Here is a 15,889-nt window from a genome sequence, read left to right as displayed (position 1 = left end):
GAAGCTACATTGTTGTAGACAGGTGTTTCTTGACAAACTGTTGCAATTTGGGTTTCAAGAGGCACAAGTTCCATGGCTTTGTTGCATAGTCCTTTGTTGTTCACTGCAGGTTTATCAAATGTGATTAGTCTCTCAGTTTGAACCTCTTAGATTGTAGCAAGGTTTGGTCTTCTGCTACTTCTTGGGAGTCCACTGGGCCTACTACTTATTATTGGCCACATGATTGTGGTTTTACCAGGTCGATGGATACAACTCTGTTCTGCTTTTTACCAGCAAGGGGCGGTAATACTACTGATCTTGTTCCGCTGACAGCTAAGACAGGTACTGCTTTTCTGTAAGAAGGCCCAAATTCCTTCTTCACCGTGATCTTTTCTCTGACCAGATCCCCAATCTTTGGAATCCAGACAGGTCTTACTGGGACAGGTGGTTTTTCTTCAGTGGCTGTTGGCTTTAACTTTATGTTACTTAGACTTCTTCTTGTTTCATTTAAGTCCTGTAAAACAGCCAAACGATCTTTGATATCAAAGGCTTTTTCTTTCACCACTGAAGTCTGACAATCTAAGTCCTGGATTTTCATTCTAGTACTGAACAATAGTTCGTAAGGAGTGATACCTTTTAGAGAATTTCTTGGCAGATTGTTAAGACTACTTTGGACACTTGTTAGATGTTTGACCCACCCATCACCTGAACCTAATACACTTGCCGTTATAGATTGCTTTATGTCAGGGTTTTTTCTTTCCACTACCGCATTTCCCTCAGGATGGAAGGGAGAAGAGTACCACAATGCAATGCCCATGCTGGTCTTGGCCTCTTTGTAAGCTCCAGAGCTAAACGCAGGACCCTGGTCAGAATGTAGCATGCCAATTGCGTATGTGGCGATAAAGGCTCGCAAATCTTTCATAACAGTTCTGGCTTCAGCCGAGCGCTGGGGCCACATCCAAATGAATCTCGTGCAGGAATCCACTGCGACCATGATATATTTATAATTGCCATCCCTTTGTAAGGGACCACAGTGGTCCAGGTAAACACATGCTAATGGTTTATCTGAGATTAGAAGGGGCGTCTGTGCTGGTCATTGCACTGTTGATACTTTCATTCTTTGGCATATTTCACATTTTAGAACATAGTTTCTAGTCTGTTTCCTCATGCGTGGCCACCAATATCTCTGTTTTAATAATGATACTGTGGCGGAAACACCAGCATGTGCAGATGCGAGCCCTTCGTGTGCCGCAAAAATTAGGCCTAACCTGTGTTCCATGTGTGGAATTGCCCTATCCCCACTTCAGTGATTCGAGCAAAAGGAACATTATTCGCATCAGTTATGTATGAGTACTTTACTGGAAAGCCTTTCGGGAGTGTTTTTCTATAATCTTTTACTGAAGCACTGACAGCTTGCATTATATCGCTGTCTATTTTTGTTTTTGACCGGGTGATAGCAGCTACGGAAGCCGTTTGCACAGCTGCCTTCGCGGCTTCATCAGCCAATGAATTCCCCGCAACGTGAACGCCATCACGTTGATGACTCAGTGTATGTATCACGTGAGTCTTTTGTAGTTCTTTCTGTAAAAGAACTACTTGTTCCCAAAGCATTTTAAGCTTGATTGTGCCACCTTTTGTATCTTTGAAGCCGTTTTGAACCCAGTTCTGCAAGTATTCATTGTAAGACTGAACGCAGTAATATGAATCGCACACTATTAGTGTGGGGAATTCGCGATCGGTATTTTCAAGCGCCATCTTAAAAGCCAGTAGTTCAGCTCGCTGAGCTGTACAATCTCCTAGAGATTGAGTTTTAGTGACCAGTGGTCTAAATTTTCCTTCGTGCCAATGACCTTTAACAATCGTGCACGCAGCACTGTATGCTTGTTTACCCCCAACTGCGGGTTGTGCTGAACCGTCTGTATATATTATACAGCCGTAATGTACGAGAGGCAGGATTTTGGTCGGCAGAGGACATTCATATTCATATTGGAGAAATTCTTGTGTTTTTAAATTAGGATCAAACTCGTATACTACGTCTGATGCAGCAAGAGAATTAACCCATTGTATCCATCTCGGATGTAGAGCTTTAGCATTTGGAATGCTTGCTCTTGTTACTGCTTCTAGGGCAGGTACTGGTGTAACGATTATTATTCGTTTACCTTGTGCGAGGGCTCTTTCTTTTGCTACAGCAGTTTGAACCGCTGTTGGAATTTTTTCAGTAGAACTGAATTTAATTTCTGCTTGTGTGTACAAGTGTGATTTGTAAGCTATTGGTACCGTTTCTCCCTCATTAGAGGTCAGGTACGTGAATCCGCATCTTCCTGGGATGACTCGGATTACAAGGTTGTATATGTTTTCGCGTGTTTGCAATTTTGTTTTAGTTAGCATGTCTGTTTGTAATGATCTTAAAATTTCTGTGTGTTTTTGAGTCCAATTGATTTGTTTGAAATCAGGTTTTATTAATTCGTAGAGAGGTTTAACCCTCTCTGCATAAGTTAGAATGTATGTTCTTCCGAAATTCAGGAAACCTAGTATTGATTGTAAATTCTTCAGCAGTTTTGGTGCTTGGAGTACAGCACACTTCTCTAAGAAGTTGTCTCCTAGACTTTTGCCTTCACTTGATAATTCATATCCTAAAAACAGGACAGTTAGGTGAGCAATTCGTGACTTTTTAAAGTTGAATTTGTACCCTTCAGCTGCGAACCCAAGTATTATGGTGTTCACTCTTTTCAAGTGTGTCTCCAGGTCATCTGTGAGATAGATGTCATCGACATAAGATAATGCCTCATCATCATATATTTGTAGTAACTCTGTTACCCTTGCTGAGAATAATCCTGGGCTGTTCTTGAATCCCAGTGGGAGTCGACAGAATTGTTTTTGCGACCCCATTGTTGAGAAAGCAGTCAAATACCTGCTGTCAGGTGCAATGTTTTGACAAAAGAAGCCATTTGAGATATCTACCGTTCAGCCAACCACGCCCTCGCCGCCGTCCCCCGCATCCGAAGAGCAACTACAGGAGGAAGGTCCTTCTCCTACCTGGCCGCCAAGACCTGGAACTCCCTCCCGACCGACCTGCGCCTGACCCAAGACCACCTCTCCTTCAGGAAGAAGCTGAAGACCTGGCTGTTCGAGCAGTAGCGGCACCCCCCCCTCCCCTAAGCGCCTTGAGACCCTACGGGTAGGTAGCGCGCTCTATAAGTGTCATTGATTGATATATTTTTTGCGCACAATGTTATTCATTAGTGCTGCACTGTGTGAGTTTTGTACTGCAAATGTTTTGCAACAGGAGTTTAAGTGTCTGTAGTCCAAAACTAGACGATATGAATCGTCTGGCTTGGAGACAGGAAACAAAGGATTGTTCATTTGAGAGGTGCATGTTTCAATTACCCCCTGATATTCAAGTTGATCTAAGATCTCCCTGACTTGTTTTTTAGCTTCTTGCTTAACTGGGTACTGCCTTTGTGCAGTAGGTTGACTTTTTAACTGGATTTTGTGGGGAGGAGAATCCTCATCCCATCCTACATGATTTTTATATAATGCAGGAGCTTGGGCCACTGCCCATTTTCTAGCAAATGCGTATTTTTTATGAATTGGAATATGATTTGAGAAGGCAGGCATAATCATTTCTTCGCCATGAGGGCACACCCTGACAAACTCTGGTGGCCAGTCTTTCTCAGCTAACAGGATGTCATAGCCTTTCAAAAGGTTATCCCAAAAGAGACCCTATATTTTCCTAGTTTTGTCCCCCTCTATAGGCAATGTCATTTTGTATAATTTATGGGGTTTGCTAACTCTGGTGTCTGCAGTTTCCACTTAAGTGTATTCATTCGTGTCCACTGTCTCCAGAAGATTCATCAGGATCTTGCGAGCTATGGTTACTTCTGCTGCGCTGTCTAGCATTGTCTGGGCCCACTCTCCGTTTTTCAGTTGTGTCCTCAGAATCCTCGGCATGTTTTATTTTAATACTAGCTACCTTCTTTTTTGTAAATTGTAATTTTTTACTTTGATGAGCAGGTTCCTTGTCTTTGGACTTGACGTGCTCTTCTTTGTGTTCTGACCGTCTTCTTCTTTCCGTTTTCTGTGAGGAATTCTGAAAAGATCGAGAGGGACGTGTATCAATATATTGATATCTGTCAGGTTTTCTCAATTTAGCCCTATCTCTAAGGTTGTATCTTTTCTCAGAGGGCTCCCTCTGGGGAGACTTGCCTCCTCTTTCTGGAGATCTATCTCTCCATTGAGGAGACCTTCCTCTGGACTGAAAACGTTTTTCTCTGGGAGTGGATTGTTTATTACCCTCCCAACTCTTTTTTGGAGTGTTCAGATTATTTTTAATAAAAGTTTTTTCAGGATTTTCAATTAGTTGTGGTTTTAGTGGTTTCCCACCCAAACTATCTCTACCTAGTTCTTCATATGATTTTTCTATGATTCTGGCAAGTTCAAAAGGTTGTTCTGCTATATCTGTTTCTTTCAATTTCTGCAGGTATTTTGTATTGTCAATTGCCAATTGAACTAATTCTCTATATGCCTTTGTTAATTCCTTTATTTTAACTAAAAGTTCTTCGCCTGACATTTTTTCAATGTCGGTATATGGTGTGTAGCTGGCTAGAACCGGCCATGTGGCTCCTGGTCTACCTAGTGGACCGAGCCTGGTAATGTGATTTTGATGTTTTAGGGCACCATTAAACCAGAGCAGGTGCTCTTGGTATGTTAGTGGAATTTCAACGTCCTCGAAAGGGGCGTATTCCTCTGGCGATTCCTCTATTTTGTAATAGTGGAAGTCTTGTGTTACAGCGTTTGCTGCTGGAAAATGTATCCATGAATAGAATACCTCTGTCTGCCGATATTCATGGGCCTCTACCAAGAATATGACTGTACCACCTCTCGGTGTTAGTCCATTTTCTATACGTTTAAGAGATATAGTTCTTCTTACATTAACCGGAATGATTATAGCATTCGGGTCTAAATTTTGGAGACTTGAGTCTTCCGTTAAAAGTTGAGCTGCTTTTCTAGCTCTATCCCTTTCTTCGTCACTTTCTCCCATAGAAAGTTTTGTTGCAGATCAAGTTTCAAGGAAACAAAGATCAGGTGCACAATATTTTGGAACACTGTATCCTTCAACGTTGACTAAACCAAAAACTAATACATAGGATTCTCATCCTACTAAGTTCCGGCGGATATTAACCTTTTACCCACTCCAGACGTCTATTGGAGTTTTTACGGGAAAAAGGGGTCTGCGTGAAAAGCACGACTGAGTTACTCTAATGTCTTGCGTTAGATTATCGCCTTACCAAACGTTGGGCGCCATGTAGTGTAGTTCCTATATTCCTAATAGGCTCTGCGCATTGGAATAACATAAACAGCAGTTTAGACGTAGGACGGAGGTCATCTAGCTCTCTACTGACTATGTTAGACTTATTTAGGTTTGCCAGCTAGCTCAGAGGTCACTAGAAACGTTCTCGAATGTTCAGGAAGGAGTTAACTTTCCTGATTAGACAAGAAGGGATTAGTTTCTGACAACCGCATAAACATGACAACTTTGCTCCTTCAGAATAAAGAGTATATCTCTAGAGTCGTGTGAAAACAATAGACAGCTATTTCACTCAGTCAATCGTGCATGCTTAATTTCACTAGAGTGCAGAGAAATAGAGAGACGGGCGTTTTCAATAAAAGTTGTTATTTATTGAGCAGTCTTCTTTCTCATGCAAGAGAAATGAATTGCCAGAAATGCAATACTTATCATGAAGTAAAGTGCGTACAGTAAAAGGAGTATTATGAAATAATACTGTAAAAGCATTGATATGGTTTCTGAGCCATATGATACTTTAAAATGGATAAAATATATACATACATAAAAACATTGACTAACGTACTCAACTGGTGCTTCTAAGATACGCCTACCCCGGTGTACCTGACCTAAGCCTAATACGTGGGAATGAGTAAGTAAGTTGCAGTTTAAGTTAAGTTGGTTTTGCCAAGAATCTGAATCAAGAATTCTCTTAAGGTTTTAATCAGCTCCGTACCTTGGATCTAGAATAAAGGAGGTCCTGTATCTCTCTCTCGGGACTCGATCTCCCAGCAACCCGCAAGGGTGACTGGAAACACCGGAGCTGGAATTTCTCGGCAGGAGAAAATACAGCGTCTCTCTCAGTGCGTCAAATGGGAGGGTCAGCTTCCTTCGGCACTCGCATCAGCTGGGCGTCGGCAAGTAGATAGCCGCTCTGCTCCAAACCACGTGTGTTTGCTTAAGGCAACGTTGGTATATTTATACCTGAAAGGTGCCGGGTTTGACGTAAGGTTGGACATAAGACGTCACTAAGAGCTAACAGTTCTTTCTGGACTCCAGGAGTTCTTGTTCAAATCAAAACAAAAGCAGGGGGATTTCCCGGGCTGCTGGAGGCTTGGTTTGTTTAAAGAACTCATTGTACTTTCTAGGAGTCTATGGGAGTAGCCTTGCCGTATTTGGACTGCATTAGCTATTACTAAATATGGACATGATTCTTATGCGTTTATAAGGATATGTTTTGTTATAACCACATAAGGGCATGAATCGGGGATATCTAATTAGGGTCCTAGATAGATTCACAACACAGTGTTCGGGTGCTCCCTCCGCTCCATACTATACTTGCACCAACATGTTTCCCCACTCCCTCGTGGAAATAGCTATTCACTGCCCCGCCACTGATAGTGCTGCCTGTCAGGTAGCAGTTCAAAAAGTACAAAACACTCCTCCAACCTTCTCTGTGTTTCCCTACGTGCTTACATACGCTTTCCAGGCAGGCCCAACCCTCTTCACTCCTGCGGGTGGGCCGTGTGCCAGTGGGTATAATGTCCATTGAGTGTTCTTTTTTTTTGTAGCTTTTTTATTGTATGCGCTCCTTGAAAACAAGCCACTAGGGGGCAGTACCCCTGAAGCCGCTTCTCCACGCCTCACGTGTCCTTCACTCCTCGCCGGTACCAGACGCCTCATACACCGCAGACAGTCTGCTTCCCGCTGCGTCAGCTACAGCTTGAGTGCGGCCACACCCACTGGCTGCCGCTACACTTCGGGACTCAGCCTAATGTTGGATACACTTGAACAGGCGGTCCCGCCGACCCCCCCAGTGGTCAGAGGGGGGAGGGAATTGGCGACTGCGTGCAGCAGTGACGCAGCTGCCGACCTCCCCCACGGGCTATCCAATTCCCATGCGTGGCAGCCTGAACCGGAAGCACTTAAAAGTGCTTCCAGGTCAGTGGCGACTCCACAAGGCAAGGGGCAGACCGGTCTAAACTGGTCTTCCCCATCTCAGATGATAAAAGGGGGAGCGGAGCGGAGAGGCTTTCTCTTCGCTCCGCTGCACCTTTGCTGCAAGGCACACGTCTGTCTTTGTCTATTCCGGGGGGGAAGGCCGGTTTTCTTACCTTTTATTTATTTTGCTTCTTTTAGCTTGCGTGAAGAATCAGAGCTTGTTCTGGTTTTTTCTCCCTGCAGGTGTGGCTGGTCATTTTTAGCGAGGAGCAGCAAGAGCGGTAGCACAAGCGGCAACGCTGGTGACAAGCTTCACAGGGCGGCTGGGAGCCCGCGCCGCCAATGAGTACTGAGCGGTATACCAGAGCTGCATTGGATATCTAGAGCCCGGTGGATTGCACAATTGAAGTTGCCGGTATTTTGGGGGCGCGTTCCATTGTGCACATGTGGGGGCATCGGCGTATTTAGAAGCCGCATTTGCACAGCTTGTGTCCTTTGTTGGGTACGGAGCACGGAGGGAGAAAGTCAGGCAGTTGGTGCCAGCACGTGAGGGGACATCTGCACCCTGTTTGTATAGCATTTCCGTCAGCTCTGTTTTTGTGAGTGAGGGTATTTGGGCCTACAACTGCATGGGTATGGGCGCATTTCCAGGCATTGTTTGGGTGCGCGAGCGTAGGGGGGAAACAGTCGGGCATCTGGAACCTTGGCTTCGTACAAGCGTACTCCTGCAATCGCGTTACTTCCCCTTAGATAAAATGGGCACTGCCAGGCGGGATTGTGATTTAGGTGTGTTTTTCCATTTTGGGCGTTTAAGCTGCAGACACAGTTTAAGCTGTAGACACAGCGTGGGTGTGGGGATACAGTGTGCTATTGTGGGGGGCAGTGCTTCACCGGGGAATGTTTGTAGCCACTGCCCTCCCCTCTTTTTGCCCGTTCCTAATTGTGCTGCAGGATTCAAGAGAAGCAGCAGGGGAGGATCATCCAAGACATCGGTTGGCTGTATTAAGTGAAGGCACTGTTTGTCAGGAACCGTTGGGGGAGGCAGCGCCAGCAAGCCACATTACCATCGCCACTGGGGGGCATGAGGGTTCAAGTCTCACTCACCTGCCCCACTGGATTAGCTGGTGGGAAGTGGCTCCGGTTGCGTGGGTACAGGGCTGTCCGGGTGCTGCTACAAATACCAGGTAAGGGTTTGGTTTACCAGACCAAGGGACAGAGGATTTGACTGATAAGGTCCAATTATGATACATGGGGGCGTGTTTAAGCAAAGATGGCCCCTAAGGCAAAAAGAGGGGAACACCCCTCTTGCATGGATGTGTTTATGGCAAACGTACTGCAGGAAATGGCACTGATGGGGTAAGCTATCACAGAACTAAGGGAAAAAACTGGGGGGCTTGATGGGGCATCAGGGAGCAGGCCCAGGCGACCGATAGTCCCCCCTAAACCTTACCCACCGCCAGTGGCCAAGAGGAATAGAGCCGGGAAGGGGAGGGGTAGGGCTGAGGGGCAGGGACAAGGGGAGACACCCACTTAACCAGTGGGTCCTGCGCCACTTATGCCTAGGGTACCGTCCCCTCCAATATTTTCAAGTGGGCCGCCACCTGTGCCATTCCCGGCGCCCACTAATACTAATGCACCATTACAGCCCGCTCCTGTCCCACAAGGGGTAAGCCCTGACGGGGTCAACCCAGCCCAACCAGAAATGGTGGCCAATTTGGCGGCACTGCTGCTTTGGTTGGAGAACGTGGGGAACTGGTCTCCTCCTGCTGGAAGTTCTGGGTGCAAAGGGGATGCAACTGAAAAAGCCAGAAGAATAATTGTGGAACTCACCAAGGCTAAGCCAAGTGAAGGGCCGGCAGCACCGGCGGGGGGTGGAGTTCCAGGGGGTGCGACCCCGGTGGGGGATGGTGGAGTCCCTCCACCGGTAACCCTGCCCATGGATCAAGGATCATCACAGCCAACAGAGGTGACTCCAATAGGTAATTCAAAGTCCTTGCCACTGTTGGTGTTGGGGGAAATACGGTAATCTAGGGAACACCTAGGGAGGCATCTTTCACAGGAAAGAAAGGAAAAAATTTGGAAGGGTGCATATGTCAACATATTTTCATTATTGATAGACGAGGATGAAAGGGAGGAGGCCAAGAAAAACAAAGAATAGACTCATCCCCGGGAATGGTCAAACATATTGTTAAAATACAGGGTGGAAGAAACTCTGGTGAACTGGATAAGGGTTTTTTCTACTTATATGGCAGTTATGTGCAAGCGTTTTCCTGAGCGTGGTTCTGAGATGGCATGATACCAGAATAGGATTACGTGCGCCCATGATAAATATGTAGGTCAAGGGTGGAAAGGTTATGACAAGGAGTTTAGGAGAGCTAAGGCTTCAGACTCCTCCTTGTGTGGGAACCAGCAGGACATCATCCTTCACCTGAACCACTTCCAGGGCCCGCAGCACAACACATGGGGGAATTCGCAAGGCACATTTCGGGGCAGTCCTTTCGCGCAAGCACACAGAGGCAGGCAGGCGGGTGCGGGGGGAAGAAGGTAGGGGCATATTGGGACTTTAACAAACGCACATGTAACATGCCGGCAGGGACATGTAAATTCAGACGTGCATGTGCCTTTTGTGGCAACTCCTGCCACCCTGAGACAAAATGTTTCAAATCATACATAAATGGCATTGTCATTTACATTGCCAATAGCTTAATAGTTAAATAAATGGCATTGTCATTTACAATGCCAATAGCTTAATCGCTCACAAATGCATGACCTATTGCATTTACACCCACACAGAGCCACACACACAAAGCCATCCACACACACATACAGATCCACCCACACAGAGCCACCCACACAGTCATTCACATAGAGCCACCTACACATAGCCACTCGCACACACAGCCGCCCACACATAGAGGCACCAACAAAATATATCCACACAGAGCCACACACACAGCCACACACACAGACAGAGCCACACACACAGACAGAGCCACGCACACAGACAGAGCCACACACAGACAGAGCCACACACACACAGACAGAGCCACACACACACAGACAGAGCCACACACACAGAACCACACACAGACAGAGCCACACATAGACAGAGCCACACACAGACAGAGCCACACACAGACAAAGCCACACACACAGAAAGAGCCACACACACAGACAGAGCCACACACACAGACAGAGCCACACACACAGACAGAGCCACACACACAGGTGCTTTACGCATTCACAGCCTCCCCTGGGGTGTGACTTCCGCCTTCTGCAGGAAACCCGCGCCCACAAAGTCACTAGAGGAGAAGGGCAGAAGGCGGAAGTCCCACCCCAGGGGAGGCTGTGAAACGCTGTAGGCACGTAGGAGGAGCAGAGGCCGCCGATGCAAGTGAGGGAAGCCCCGCGTGAAGGAGCCTGTAGCCCGGTGAGTGGGGCTGGTGGGGCTTAGTTGTAGGGGGGGTGCGTGTGCCGGAGGGGGGGTGCCTACAGGTGATACCGGCAAGGAACCGGCTCACAGATGAAACGCATCACGGGGCGACTACTGCTTTCCTTTGCAGGAAGTCCTCTGGACTATGTCAGCGCAGGAAAGTAAAGTCTAAATGCATTAAGGGGTGGGTTTAATGCTTAAACGTCTGCAATGAGAGACCTGATCACGGGGGGAAGGGGGCCTAACTTTTTGCCTTGAACTTTCTAAATATACATAACCTTTAGAAAAGCGGTAAAAATTGTGATTTTGCTCCATCCGATTGTATGCAAAATGAAAATCGCTTTTCTCCACTGTAACATGCAAACATGAAAGTGTACAAAATTGATTTGCTCAATGTTTTCTGTCCTGAAGCTAAACTGTGTGCAATACGCCACGGCCTACATCTATCATCAGAGTATGTAAACTTCTTTAGCAAACAAATTTCTTTGATGGGCTTGCAACAGGTAGACGGTACAAACTGCTTTTTTCAGACCGCAAACGTCATTTCCACCTGTCAGATATGCGAAGTTGGTACATCTCGACTAAACCTGGGTTTTTTCTTAAGGTTTGTCAAGGAATGAGTGGCAATTCTTATAGGTAACGAAAGCTACAAGTAGCAGTACAAAGAACAAGCAAACATATAAATGATAACAAATAAGTACACACCCTGGCAATGATAACGAGGGATTGTCTACCTTACCTGAACATTCTACTGAAGTTTACTTTTGTTTTCTCTGACACAGGGTAACTTTTCAATGCAGTATTGCCCCCACCACTACTATTAGCTATTATTATCATATTATCATGATTCTTCGTATTAATAAAAATAACAAAAATAGTTATTTGTGTAAATTATTTAAAAAAATAATGACGGTAACAACATTATAATATTAGGTATAATACTTAGTAACTATATGTGAACAATAATAGTAACACCACTGCAGTTTACCGTTTGAGTGCTCCTCCTCACTAGCAACACAGCCTTTTGTTGTAATCATTATCTGGCACCTTCCTGGGGCATCTTGTGTGGCACCCTAATGCAGCAGCCTAGAGTAGCTTGGATGTAATGCACTGCTTAGGCGCCTTTAAATGGGGCGGCATCATGTGACTCTTAAAAGCATCCGAGGAAGTCCCATCACTGCTGGAAGGAGCGGCGAAATGACATTTTACCCTGGGCGGCAAAAATCATCGCACCTGCCCTGGGGAAAGACGCATTTCTTCCAGTGCGGGCTGCTTGCCAGGCAGGAGGGGAGAGTGCTTGAACGGGGCATGGAAGGGGTTATGTTGTGAAAGGAGGCCGTTATTTGTAGAATAGATCCGCAATGACAGCCGCCTCGCTGTCATAACATGACGGGAGGCAGCGGTCGGTCACATGACAATCATGGGGCGCACATGCCTCGATAGTTATGGTCATGTAGTGTGTGCAGCGATTGCAGTGTAGGTTAAGATAGAAAATGGTAGTTTACAGTGGAAGCAGTTACCTGTCTGGCAAGAGAAGATGCAAGCGTACTTTGATACCCAAGCAGTCATTTATTATACTCTTAGAAGCACTCCGTGCTGGACGATATTAAATGAAAGGACAGTATCTTGGTTTTGATGGGGCCATTTTACCCATCTTGCAGGTGAAAAGACCTGGTCATAGCGCCAACCATCCAGATATTTACCAGAGGTATTTGGAAGATCTGATGTGACGGTCTTTGAAAGAGGTGTGCGCGGACATTATTCAGGTGGACTGATGTACACTTAGTTAAAAAGAAATGAGTCTGCACATTAGTGCTGTCGGTTACCAAATTTACAGCTCACTAGGCGTTTGAAAGTTCGTGAGACTATCGGTTAACGCCTAGTACAAAATCCGGTATGCTTTAATGGGTGGACGTGTTTAGTTTTTACCTATGCATACCTGTCCACCCCAGCTGGTATAAAAATGCATTTTTTATTTCTACTCCAAATGAGGAACACTGACTTTTATATTATGCCTGCTTTCACGAACACGAGGGCACCAGCTACTGCAGTCAGACGGAACTGTTAGCTGAAGATGACGCGTGCGGGTACGGGAAGGAGCTGAAGATGACGGGGCGGGCACGGGAAGGAGCTGAAGATGACAGTGGTGGGCACAGGAAGGAGCTGTGACGGGGTCCGGCACGGGAAGTAGCTGTGACGGGGCGGGCACGGGAAGGAGCTGTGACGGGACCGGGCACGGGAAGGAGCTGTGACGGGGGCGGGCACGGGAAGGAGCTGTGATGGGGGCGGGCACAGGAAGGAGCTGTGATGGGGTGGGCACGGTAGGGAGCTGAAGATGACGGGGCGGGCACGGGAAGGAGCTGTAATGGGGCGGGCACGGGAAGGAGCTGTGACGGGGGCGGGCACGGGAAGGAGCTGAAGATGACGCGGGCGGGCACGGGAAGGAGCTGTGATGGGGCGGGCACGGGAAGGAGCTGTGACAGGGGCAGGCACGGGAAGGAGCTGTGACGGGGGCTGGCACGGGAAGGAGCTGAAGATGACGCGGGCGGGCACGGGAAGGAGCTGGGGCGGGCACGGGAAGGAGCTGAAGATGACCCCGTAGACTGTATTTTTCCAAATGTGCAGCTCTGGAGTGTAAGGGCAGTTGGACTTTCTAGTCCGATGTGGCACAGTACCTGCTGATGCGCAAGGGCCCCACGGGGTGCAGGACGGACTCGGACGCTGGTCTGGCAGAGCCGGTCCGGCTGGGGGGGCAGATGTACTTTGGTGGCAGGAAGGCAGCTTCCCCTAGAGGCGGCAGCGGCACGGGGCGGCCTGTACTCGAGTACAGTGCGGCCCTTGGGTGCGGCTCGGCCTCGGGGACAAGGTGCGGGCAAGATGGTATGCTTCCGGCGTACGGGGGCGAGAGGGTACGCTTCGAGCGTAAGGCGGCAAGTTGGTACGCTTCAGCGTACGAGGCGAACTTCACCCGAGCAAGCTAGTGCGAGTCGTACCCGGCAGAGACCCACAGGCCGGTACGGCCCCAAGGCAAGGCGGTACGTCTCGTGAGGTTTAGCAGCAAAGGCGGGAGCAGTTGGGTACGCTCCTAGCGTATGCTACGAGGCGCACTGGGGCCGTGCAATGGTGTACGCTTCAGGCGGGGGCAATTGCTGGGCTGGAAGGCGGAGTCGTACCCGGCCGGTCACAACACGCCGGTACTGCTCGCAGGAGTACGGGCAAGGCTGGTTGTCAGCATGGTCTTGGACTGCCGGCCACCTCCCCCCTTGAACACCGACTGAATTACCCAATTCAACCAGTCAACACATGGGGGTCTTTGGAAGTCAAGGGGGGGTACGGGGCCCCCCCCCTGGCCGTATTTATTAAAATATAAAAACAAATCAAAAATTTTAATCAAATAAACATTTCTGACAATTATTAAAATGCACACTTTTCAGAATATTAGATTGACATCCGTTTCGACATGGTATGATGGGCTAACCTTAACAAATAGCTAATACAGCGTGTCTCCTAACGTAATCTAATCATCCTGAAAATTAAACTGCATTCTAATATTTTTAATACTTTTAATAACTTTAATAAAGTCCTACGGCAAGGTCGCCAACCGGTGTCAGATCCTTTTACAGCTGCGCTCTCACGTTGAAGATGCGCATGCGCAACCCAGGGCACGTTACACCCACGTGCGCTCCCCGATTCCCCGAACTCCATTTAACCATAACAGGAGGGCCCAGACACTCGCGCACCTTAGTGACGTCATAGTGTTGTGAGGGGTGGCTACCAGCCTGAGGAAAGCGTAGACTCCCTCCCCCGCACCCTTTAAATTAATGGAGATCATATCCTGCCCCTGAAGTTCTGAGAGAGACCAAATGGCCCCTCCCGCGGGCGGCCCCTTTCGTGAATGGGTCCGCCCCCCCCGTAAGGACCTTAAAATGCTGCTCACCGATTAATGACCTTACCGCCAGACACACATAATAAATACGACATTGCTATTCTAAAGGAAAAAAGGCCTAAGGAAAAATTGTTAACACACAGCAAAGCACAAACATCTACATATATAGTTACTCCTGTAAGCGGGAAAAAAGGGCCTAAGGAAAGAATTAGTTAAATATCACGGCACTGCACCAAAAGTTTAAATTCTGTTCTTACTTCCAGTAAACAGGAAATTCAAGGCCTACTGGATCAAGCCCCCCTTACATCTATGTTCCGGCACATTGACAAACCTGATACTCACCATTTGCCAAGCCCCAAAGTCTGCTAATAAGGGATGGAGGGTGGGGAAAATTAAACGGCCCCACGGTGGGGCGAGGAGCGAGCCTGGGAGCGCGGGCACAAAGAGGCCGCTTCCCGCGCTCCCCAGGCTTTTAACCCTTTCGCCGCCGCGCCCCCGCCCCCTCGCCCCGGAAGCACACCAGTACTTCCGGGGCGAGGGGGCGGGGAAAGCGGCCCCGAAAGGGACGGGGTGTGGGAGGGACCGGGCCCCGCCATGCTTGCGTGGGGGCCTATTGGCCCCCCCTTGTATCATGGTCTTGGACTGCCGGCCACCTCCCCCCTTGAACACCGACTGAATTACCCAATTCAACCAGTCAACACATGGGGGTCTTTGGAAGTCAAGGGGGGGTACGGGGCCCCCCCCTGGCCGTATTTATTAAAATATAAAAACAAATCAAAAATTTTAATCAAATAAACATTTCTGACAATTATTAAAATGCACACTTTTCAGAATATTAGATTGACATCCGTTTCGACATGGTATGATGGGCTAACCTTAACAAATAGCTAATACAGCGTGTCTCCTAACGTAATCTAATCATCCTGAAAATTAAACTGCATTCTAATATTTTTAATACTTTTAATAACTTTAATAAAGTCCTACGGCAAGGTCGCCAACCGGTGTCAGATCCTTTTACAGCTGCGCTCTCACGTTGAAGATGCGCATGCGCAACCCAGGGCACGTTACACCCACGTGCGCTCCCCGAACTCCATTTAACCATAACAGGAGGGCCCAGACACTCGCGCACCTTAGTGACGTCATAGTGTTGTGAGGGGTGGCTACCAGCCTGAGGAAAGCGTAGACTCCCTCCCCCGCACCCTTTAAATTAATGGAGATCATATCCTGCCCCTGAAGTTCTGAGAGAGACCAAATGGCCCCTCCCGCGGGCGGCCCCTTTCGTGAATGGGTCCGCCCCCCCCGTAAGGACCTTAAAATGCTGCTCACCGATTAATGACCTTACCGCCACAGGCCAGGTAGTTAACCG

Source organism: Lissotriton helveticus, chromosome 8 (assembly GCF_964261635.1).
Source record: "Lissotriton helveticus chromosome 8, aLisHel1.1, whole genome shotgun sequence".
Taxonomy (NCBI): domain Eukaryota; kingdom Metazoa; phylum Chordata; class Amphibia; order Caudata; family Salamandridae; genus Lissotriton; species Lissotriton helveticus.
Note: the sequence above shows the minus strand (reverse complement) of the source record.